We start from the raw sequence: 11,355 nt of genomic DNA, 5'->3' as shown, positions 1-11,355 counted from the left end.
GGAGGGAACCACGAGCCAAGGCTGACAGCTGCCATGGACGAGGCAGGCGACCCGCTATCATCTCCTTCACTCATGTGCTTTACGCTGCAGACGTTCTGCTCAACTCATCCACTTACATTCTTTTTCTTTTTTTTTTTTCTTTTTTTTTTTTTTCACCTAGCACCGCATGTATTTTGTTCCAACGCTCGCAGGTCAGCTTTTTTTGCTGAAAGGAGGAAAAACGCAAACATCTGTTGCTCACTGGAATTTTCATATTACAGAGATTCAATGATAAAAACGCATAGTCAGCATGTTTATGTACACCATTTCCAGTTTTGTTTGCGCTGCTTTTTTGGATTTTTCTAAGTTTGGTCTTGAGTCAAAAGGTTGAAAAGCGTCCGAAAGGCTGAGACGACGGCAGGTAAAGCGACTCTCGCACTATTTAAACGTTCACCATTAACCCAGAGGCTCACAGCCTGGTGATGGACAGCCTTGTGGTTGAGGCTGGCCCCGGGCTATTAGTAGATCATTGGAGGAGTTACTTTTCCCGTCACGTCCTCCACTTTCCTTGGGGGGGTGGGGGGGAGTATATTGATGCGATTCAGCTGTTAAACTGGGAAAAGAAGATCTCTGCTGAGGTTAGACATTTACTCAGATTTCGGTCAACGAGTGTACTGATTAAAAGTCTTCAAGTTTGAAGGATTTACCCATCTCGACTCCTCGTATGTATGGGTTGTTTGCAAAAGATTTCAGTGACAATAATGGACTGAACCGAGAAAAATGTATTTTGTTGCTTCAAATGATAACAGCATGTACCAAACCAAAATATCCATATATAATAATCATAAAAACCTAGAACATTTCGACTTGTGCTGCCGCCCCTCCCTTTTTTTTTTACTGGCAGACAAAAAAAATATATAACGTAACTAATTACCTCCGTTGACTATTTTTCACGATCATTGAAAGGCCAACTGTGAGCTCAATTGGACTCCATTCCGACCCAAAAAAGCCAGCAACTACTGAAGTCATTTTTGGTAGATAAACGAGTCAGTCAGTCCTCCCTCAAGCATCTCCAGCTGGTCCAAAATACTGCTGCTCGTCTCCTAACTGGAGTTCATAGGAAGGAGCTCATAACTGCAATCCTGGCCTCCCTCCACTGGCTCCACATACATTTTTAGACTTCATTTTGAGATTATTTTACAGTATTTGTCTTTAAATCATTAAATGGTCTCGCCCCTGCTTAGCTCTCTGAGCTCCTCCACACCTACACACCTACCCCGTGCCTCAGGACGGCGGACCAAATGCTACTGGAGGTACCGAGGACTATGTAGAACCTCAGAGCGGATAGAGCGTTTTGCCAGTCCTTCCCTGTGGAATGACCTTCCGTTAAGCGTTAGACAAGCTTTTTCTATCTTTAAAGCTCATCTGAAAGCCTCTGCATGAGTCTCGGCATTCTCTTCCTGTTTTATTGTGTTTACCGTTTTCATGTGATTAATTTATTGTTCCACTATCTTTGTTTGCATATGTCTGATTTTTAATTTAGGCACGGCACTTTTTGTGCAGCTGTGGTTGTTTGCAAAGGGCTCTATAAATAAAGTTGACTTAAAAGTGTGCACAAATGAACACTTGGTCCATCACAGACGCTCAGCCCCAAGTCACTGTATGATGAAATACGGTAACACCTTGTGTTACTGAGTGCACCATCCTCTTGGATAAATGAAGTGGTTCCCTCGTAGATCGCATTTGGAATTTTTGCTAACCAAAAAAAGAAACCCCCACCAAGGCACAGCAATGTCTGTTCCTCTGCTGTCATGCAAATAAATGTTGGAAAAATAAATGCAAAAATACAGTAAAAACTGGCGTGAGTGAATTCAGTTGCTCACCAAAACAGCAGCACAAAATGATTAAAGTATAGAGTCTCAATGACTGCCAGATATCGCAATGAATTTTTTTTTTAGGCAGTTGATTGGATGTCTCACAGCCAGACATGACAGAGTTAACCGTGGAGCCCATTCTATCTTGCTAACCAAGATAGCAGCACTTACTGAACCATGTAGAAAGCCTGAAAATGTAATATTGAGTTGTCCTGGCTGATGCGTGTATTTTGGTCATAAAAGTGATTCTAAAACTGTTGGCACAAATGGACAACTTACTCCTCTCTGCTATAAATAAAACAAATGTCCCTGCTCAACCGTAAGCGGATGTTAGGAAACCAGGCAAGTTCCACGCTGAGCAGGCGCATTCCATACTGACTCTTTATGTCGACAGTCTGAATATGTTTTATATGTTTCACCACCCTCAAACCCACACAAATGTCAGGCACTGTCCATTAACATTACAGTCATTGCATATCTGAGCTCCTGATGGATACAGAGGGAGGGGCAGGCCTATAGCCTCACTTAACTCCCTGGACGTCAGAGCCGCCCGGTGCCTCGGCCGACGCACCTTCTTCTGCACTCAACGATGGAGCCGCCCTGAAAAAAAGACATTCATCTGTCCTCACGAGCTCCAAGATGAATGAGGCGCTGCGTGAGCTATGCTTCAGGTGCCTCATATTTTCTCCTCAGCGCCCCCTCATTTTACTACAGCGGAGGTATGCATTTATCAAGAGGGAGGCACTTAAATCACTGCTTGCAGCCAAGCTCGGAGGTTGGAATGCCAAGGCTGATATGGCTGAATACACTTGTGCATTGTGTGAGCAGGACGCTTGCTTCTCAATGTCTCATTTGAATTTGGGGCGGATTTTAAAAGTAATGTCCTTCGTATTTTCCTGTAGATTTTTAAATCAAAGGAACCTGAAAGCTCGAACACCAGGTCATTTCCGCCGTATTTAGAAACAACTGGACAGGAAAATGCATTAGCCATTCCAGAGTCAACCCCCCCACCCCTCCAAAAAAAATGTAACATGTTCACATTTTTAGCCGTTACCTTTGATAGAAGTGTAAACCAGAGGTTCATAAAACACATGCAGAGCGCAGATTACAGCATTCGCCTGGGAGGCGGGTCTCTTCACATAAACAGTAAACACAACTAACTGTCATACACGTTTGCTATTGATATGGACTGATTTTCCCGATTGTAGAAGGCAGGACAGAGATTCCTTTACTGCACTTGTGGCTAAGCTAACGTTAAGTTCCTTCCATTCATGGATCCAGTGATTGTCCCACTGGTATCCCCAAAAACGACAAGTTTAATAAATCCAAAGTGTCAAACAGCCCAGATCTGGCTTGCCGCATTATTTGATGAGATTCGTGAGAAAAAATTGTGTTCTTCAACTGAACTTCATGTTTCTTGCTAACATCTGTATCAAAACAGCAAACTATCTTTACTTTTAATAAAGTGGAGATATCTCCAGTATTTTCTTTTAAATTACCAAATCTCTTTCTAAAATAAATTGACCAGTAGTTGAACTATTTCCCTTGATTGCTGAAGGTTTTACGCTTTGCTCGAGGCGCCTTTTTCCAGAGAACGTCTGTGGGATTGTGCGACTTCAGTGATGTTCAACTTTAGCGCTTCCTCTGTATTACAAATGGCCAAAACGCCGCTCCGTAAATCTTTACCTTTGGACGCCACTTCTAAGAACCAATGAAGTATGATTCGTGCAAAGTCCCTTACGTAAGAACTACAACACCCTGGACCACGGTAAAAGAAACGGGGGCCGCAGATAGGGAGCACAGAGGCCCCTCCTTCCCAGCTCAGGCATTTCCTTCTGGGATATTCCCCTCTTGTGACCTCAGAGGAGAAGCAGGAGGGACGGCGGAGAGGAAAAAGTGAGCGAGTCGAGCTGGTAGCGTCCGTCGGAGTCAGCCCCGGCGTAAGGGAGAGTAAGCGAGCCGGGGTGACCTTTGACGGATGTGAGTGACAGGCCGTCGGGGCGGGATGGGTTCGATGAGGAGCGGCTGGAAAAGAGGCCCTTTTTCTATTGTTCTGCGCGTGACGTGGGCTGCCACGCTTCAGCGAGGGCAGGTGCTTGAGGGTGTCAAAATAGGAAGACGGGCGCTCAGGCTTGGCCGCCGTCCATGCTCCTTTGACACATGACAAAAAGACAACACTTTCACCTCGCTACACAAAAGAATACCGCAAGTGAGATGGGGTTAGGCAGTATGGTACCCTAGTGGCTAACATGTCTGCTTTGTGGGTTTTTTTTCTTCATTTTCATCTTTCTTTGAAAGGGACAATGCACGCTGATGAACTCTTAGTCAGCGTGCCGAAGTTAGCATATAGCTAATTTACTGTACGTAGTCGCTTGTCAGGGGACATAAAACATAAAAAAGATGTGAAAGAAAATCCCTCAGTCGTTCACATATTTACATTTAATCACAAGCGAAATGTAAGCTTTACACGGCCGGGATTTTGGAGGTGCCCACCGATCAGTGAGTTAAAAAAAAAAAAAAATTAAAAACAAAAAAAAAAAAAAACACTATATCCCATCCTGTGCCTTAATCAACAATGTGGGTAAGCCGAATATTTTTTTTTCATTGAAAAAAAAATGCATGTTGTTACTCAGATAGATATTCATATTCTAAATCAGTGGTTCTTAACCTTGTCAGAGTACCGAACCCAACCAGTTCATATGCACATTCACCGAACCCTTCTTTTGGGAAAAATAAAAGTGTGATTTTTTTTTTTTTTACAAATTCTAGACATTAAAAAAAACACATTTATTAAAAACAGAAATAAGTCAATAAAATGACATGGCCTAAGTATAGGTTTTTTTAAATTGTATGACGTACTATCACGATAGTCACATGTTGACTACTGAACGAACTACGGTAAATTTCCCGCAGCACTGACTGGACAAGCAATGTGATGTGATCATCTGCAGCCAGTGATGGCCAAGCGGGCATGTCATAGCTAATTGACATGTTGAGTCGGGTGTGTCTTAACCTCCATGGCAGAGGCTCCGTCGAACTCCTGAAACCAATTCACTGAACCCCTAGGGCAGCGGTGGCCAACCCGCAGCTCGCGCGCCGCATGCGGCTCTTTGGCTGGTTCAATGCGGCTCCCGGGCTTTCACAGGACAATTGTTGAAAACGCCTCGGCGATGGCGCTGCCATTCAAACAATAGTGCTTAATTCACAGAATGTACTATATCAGCCTATCATCAATCCCGTTACTTGATTGACATAGAGGGCAACCAATCAAATGACTGAATCACCGCTCATGCGCAGAAAAGGCACTAAGTGCTAAGTGCCAAGCTCGTCAGCGAATTAACTCTGTTTTTAAGGCAGGGGTGCCCAATACGTCGATCGCAATCGACCAAGAGCCAGCAGACTCGTCCCAAGTCGACCGCGAGTGGTAGGAGGAAGAAATGGGGGAAAAAAAATAAGATTTGTGTGTTTGTGTCTTTAGGTTTCCTTTATGTTCGGGCGCTCTGGTTGTTGCGCGTCTTGGCGTGCGTGCATATGTGCGTGAGTGCATGGTCGTGTGTGTGTGTGTGTGTGTGTGTGTGTGTGTGTGTGTGTGTGTGTGTGTGTCTTTGCAGTAACACAGAAAAAAATTGGCTGTTAGTCTGACTGGTTGGCCACCCCTGCCCTAGGGTTCGATCGAACCCAGGTTAAGAACCGCTGTTCTAAATACTCTCATTTTTGGGAGGCAGTGAGGGAGGAGTGGGGGGTGGGCAGTGGACCCCTATTGATCTGCCTTGTTGCTTTAATGGACTGCATTTGGTTTGGGGTCGGCTGGGCCTTTCGTGTAAACCGCCTCCATTGCGGTGTAGTGCAGTTGCCGCTGTGTCATGTCCCATGCGCCTCGGCTGCTGCGTGAAAGCAAAACAACAACGGGCCTCAGGAACGTTTTGGCTTTACAACTAATGAACAGTTCCCGGTTATTTCGGTGTGAAAAGACCTTCTTGGGAACGAGAAAAATAATCCCGCGCTCTGCAGGCAAAATGAGCCAAGCTGTTATCAAAGCCCCCCAAGTGATTATTTTCCACAAGATTTTCCTGTCAGGATGTTATGAATGTCTCCGTGTTCGGTGGTGGCTGATAAATGGCATCGCTTTTCTGCGCTGATGTCATCCAGCAGCCTTCAGCCTCCACTTCCTCTCCGAGCAAGTGAGAGTGTGAAGGGGCTCGATGCGGCCCGATGCGGCGACATCGTCAGTCGCGCGCTTCATAATCCGCACCACATTTCTGCACAGAAGCAATAGGATCCCTCACCATTACGCTGCCTATGAGGGTCATTATTGGCGCGCTATCGATCATTCTTCATCCTCAGTATGTGCAGCATGAGGGCGGAATGTATTTGTACTGGCAGCGAAAAAGGCTTCCACTGCGGTATTGTAGGCCGCAGCATTATATTAGCCGTTCTCTCCATGCTTTGTTTGTTTTCACGGCGTGTTCAGCCATCACTCACCAAATAGATGATCGGGGTACGACTTCCTGCAGCGCCAAGTAAGCCGTGGAATGTTCGCCCCATCGCAGCTGCGTGAAGGACGGCGGATGGAGATGTGTCACGTCGCTCGCCGTAGCCGGGGCCAAGGGGAGGCCTGTCGGGTTTTGGGGTCTCTGCGCATACCGCGGGAGAGGATAAGGGCCTGTAATAGTAGTCTTCTGAAGAAGGAGGGTCGTATCGCCGCTCAACCGCTAACGCGCACACAAACGCGTACGGGTGGACGGAATGAAACTGTACGCTCGCTCTAATGTTACGTAGTAACTCAATGAGTTGTTGATTCCATGCTCGTTTCTGGTTAATATCCGTTGCATTTCAAACAGGAAGTTTGTAATTAGAGTGGAATTAGAGCTGACTTCCAGGTTGCTCTAATTTTCAAAATGTGAATTGAACTATTCCAGGCTCCATCCCCGAATCTTTCTGAACTGTGCGGGTGATCTCGCAACTCACATTCGAACATTCTTAAGTGTCATTACTACAGTGGGAAGTTAACTACTTTGAAGGCGAGACGAACCCTCACTTTGTGGAGCGACGTAACCCGAATTTGTACGTTGCAACACACCGTAGTCCCGGGGGTCTTCAATCCTGTTCCTCAAGGGCCACTTTCAGGCCTGTTTTCCAACACACCTAATTCAAACGTTCAGATAATCGGCAAGCTTTGCAGAAGCTTGATAACGATCCTGATCATTTGAATCGGCTGTGTTGCAGCAGCAAGAGATGGAAAACAGGCAGGACAGCGAAACTCGAGGAACAGGATTGAAGATCCCTACGTTAGTCCATCACTAAGCCATAAAAGGCAAAGAAATTGTTTATTGTACGGGAAATCCGTACACCAAGGAGCTATTGTATTTTGTTTTCTGAGACGAGTCTCTTCAAATGAGACCTAAACCCAACTAACTTGTATTGTACAGTTTGTTGATTGAGGCTTATTGTCAACATGATATACTGAGAAAGTACTGCTATCATGGCTACGCTGGACTGGTCTTAAACTGGTTTTAAGGAATCTACTGTATTCCTTCATTTAAGCAAGCTCATCCGCCAAGAGAACAGGAAATTTTGACTTCGAATTCTTATACCAAGTGAGCATATCTAGACTCAAAAACATCCACCAATGGCTTAAAACTAGTTTAATCAAATTAGCTACACCCATAGAATAAATGGAATTTCTTAGGTTTGGATTATTTTTTTGTTTACTTTTTAAAATATTAATTCTGAAAATGTTTGAAGAAAGAGCAAAATACTAAAAAAATCTGAAAACATGCATCTCCGGGTGCCAAATTGCGAGTACGCAGGGATCGACTTTACTTTCAAGTTGTAATGTCACCAATCACCACTAGATGGCAGGCATGGCTATGTTGCACCTGCACCGGGTCTTATAATATCTTATACTACACCGTGGGTAGGCGTAATCATTTATTAGCAGATTTGAAACGATATGCAGGACAAACATTGGACCTCAGAAATTTTTGAGTGGGGGGGGGAAAAATGTACAAGATGCATTTTTGCTCTGAATGTGGGTTTGCTGTCCAACAATTTTGTACCGTCCTTGAATGGCAATCTTTGTGGCAGACAGCTCTGGAAATACACTGGAGATTAAAACAACAGTCTGTGGAACTTTTATCAGTGATTCAGCACTTGATAATTGTATGATGAAAAATGAAACATAGTAAGAGAATGTATTTTTTTCTTTTCTGCATTGGAAAGGATCCCATTGAGTTTAGAGAAGACGATTAATAGCAACTCAAGAAGCAACATTGTCAGACACCCGCCGACAACAGTGCATCTAAATAGGTTTTTGTGTCAGTCTCACTTGAAGGCCGAGCAGCAAGTGAGCCTGCGGGTGATTGTTCCCGGACTGCGCCGTTGACGGACGACGTCGCCGATTCGCTTGCACTTCCTGTCGAGACCCAGACAGCCCGCTTCTGCGCTCTTATCACGCATGTCACCGAGCCCGGGGGGGCTGAAGGAAAAGAAGGGGAAGTCGGGGGAGTATTAAGAGCAAGAAGAGGGGTTTTCCTTTACGCTCTTTGACTTGACACGGGGCCAACATCCAGTCTGAGCTGATGAGTGAAGAAGCTGCACATTACTTTAAATGTGCACATTATTTGCAGCAGAGGAGGAAGAGAAAACATTATATATATATATATATATATATGGTATATGTGATTAGGATTTTCTTTCTCCCTGTTAGGGCACGACAGCAGATTGTTGTTGCTGATAAGATAAGAATGTAGCAGTAGTGTGCTTTGGTTGCTGGTGCAGGAGGAGGAAATGCCTATCTGATGGCATTTTCAAATTGGATTTTGAATGCTCAGACGGTGAAGGAGAAAAACCGCGACACGTTCGGCATCTCAAGTCACGGGAGTTGGGTTGCCTTTAATGGCCACTCTTGTGTCGTCAACAACACATGATGATGCAGCTTTTCCCAGATGATGTCAACTTTTTTGTGCGACTACGGGGAATGTGTCGATATGCAGGGTGTTCCCAAAAAATTGACATCATTTCAGAGTCTCATCAACAGACGATTCTCAAATGAGCTCAAAATTTTGGACCACTCACTATAATGTTCAACATGAGTTTAGTTGGTGGAATGTTTTTTTTCTTCTTTTTCAGGTGGAGAATGGCCTTCATGAGCAATGATTGGCATGGTAAATTCAAACAGAAATGGAAAAAGGAAAACGTGGTCGCCGATGCTGCACATAGTGAACGTTTAAGTTATGGAAAATCGGTTCTAAAATGTACTGCTGTTTGAAGAAGACTACTCAGATGTACAGATTTGATTTAAAATGGCACATATTACACCGGTTAATACATTTGTATTTATTTATTTTTGAATCAGAGATGTAGTTAAACTTTTCTAGATTTTTTTTTTTGTGCTGGTTCCAAATCTGCCTTTGTTGTTTTTGTTTTTTTTCTCCAGCACATCAGGTTTTCATCATCATCATCATCATAATAATAGTAATATATTTGGTAATGTTCAGGAATTAGGTGTTAGGTTCAGCAAGAAGTGGCTTTTTTTTCTGAAACTCTAAATTACAACAGATGGTAAATTCTGTTATGGAGCAAACTTTTATCGGTCAAACTTAAAAACAAAAAAAAAAGAAAATATCTCAAAATCTGATGTGTTAGAAAATAAAGACATTTTTTAAATCGGCGTCACAAATATATTTAGGGACACACAAAGCCATCTGATTAAAATTTGCCATTGAGCAGTCTTACTTCAGTATCGCCTATTTATCTACCAGATTAATTATCCAATTGTTCTGTAGTAAAGAGTGCCGCTATAAAACTATACACCCGACTTGATGTATTTTTGCCAGAAAAGTCATGTTTGGATACTTTTCCAACAGCCCAAGACTAAATAAAACGTGACCCTTGTGGGTTTTTTTTTTTTTTCGCATTAAAAAGCCTGCTTGTCATGAGCAAGTTTACCTCATGCCATTAAGTCAGCCGTTTGTGGTAGTGAGCTAAAACGTGGCCAGCGAGGTCAAGAGCAGATTGTTTTTTCAAAGATTTGGATTCATTTCGAATGAAAGAGTCCAACCAAACCAAATTACATTAGCAGAAAAGAGCCATTTAACAGCATGTTAACGTATTTGACAGGAGATGAGCAGCTTTTAAATGAGACTGGTGGCGCCGTCATCCTTTTTTTTTCTTGTTTGAATTAGGGATTTTAGCACTGTTAAAACCCTCACGGCCGACTGAGAAAAAGGCAGCAATGGCCACCAGCTACTTCCTGGTGTTCCTTTACTTTCAGCCAATACGCACCATCCAAATATTTCTTCTTTTATTTCAGTTTTTTTGCACAGGCCCTTTTAAGAAACTCCACATAAATGTAACACGACAATACATATTTGTTTGCATTGATTCTTTTCCTGTGAGGAGAAAGCAACAAAACTTACGAAATTCTTGACCCAAATGCCAAATACAAATGTTTAACTGTATCCTGCGATGCTGTCGTCAGCTGTTTGCAGGAAAACACATACAGAGTATTATGTAATAGTAGCAATAATTGGGTTCTTTGCAAAAGGGACAGACAGATAATCAGGGGTGCGCCGGTGCGCATGAGGACTGAATACTTCGCTCCAGTTCAAGCCTGACATCGCGCATTTGCGCACTACAAATAGGTCAGGAAAGCCTCAATTCGAATTTAACTCAGCCGCCACAATGCTTGCTTCTAAAGCAGGGGTGTCAAACTCATTTTTGTGGCACGCCAGATTTTAGGTACGGTTTCCCTTGGAGGGCCGTAATGACTGAAACTATATCGAGAAGTCAAGAATAACGGTTTATTCCCCTTTTGTTGAACTACTATAATGAGGTGTTTGGTAACAAGAACATGTTTACAATATCACTCTTATTTATTAAAAATGAGAATTCGAAGTTTCGGTAGGGATTTTCGCAAGCATCATGAAAGTTGGCATCTTTGATATGCTTTGGTGGGCCACATAAAATCATGTGGTGGGCCAGATATGGCCACAGGGCCTTGAGTTTGACACCAGTGTTCTAAAGGACAACTTTGATTCATATACACAGACAGTATGACTTATTTCGCTATTATTTTGAACTTGTAGTTGCAGCTGGCTTGACAAGGTTGCCTCCCTGCTAACATTTACAGTCGGCAGTGAGATGGTGGCCGAACGTCATCTCCGTGTTGCTGTGCCGCGGCTTCGACAGTCCGTCCCAATATGACCTAATGCAAAAGCAGTGCAACGAAAAAAAAACTAAAAACTAAAAAAGAAGATGGCTGCCCTTTGAGAATTATGCAAAGCTAAGCTAGCTAGCTGATCACAGGGTACAAAACTATATTGCTAAATTTGGAGGAGATGCCGGCGGCTGCGAGACAACGCTGTTTATTTTGATTCGCCCGCCGGGGGAAGCGAGCCCGCGAATCGTTCCCCAGCGCTTTATGTCCGACCATGCGGCCAGCCTGACGCAGTTGGCCCCTCTGTTATGAGCAGAGCGTAAACAAAGCATTAAGTCATCG

The sequence above is a fragment of the Hippocampus comes genome, unplaced genomic scaffold (assembly GCF_001891065.2).
Source record: "Hippocampus comes isolate QL1 unplaced genomic scaffold, H_comes_QL1_v1.1 scaffold85, whole genome shotgun sequence".
Lineage (NCBI taxonomy): Eukaryota > Metazoa > Chordata > Actinopteri > Syngnathiformes > Syngnathidae > Hippocampus > Hippocampus comes.
The sequence above is the reverse complement of the archived record's forward strand: the minus strand, read 5'-3'. Positions refer to the sequence as shown.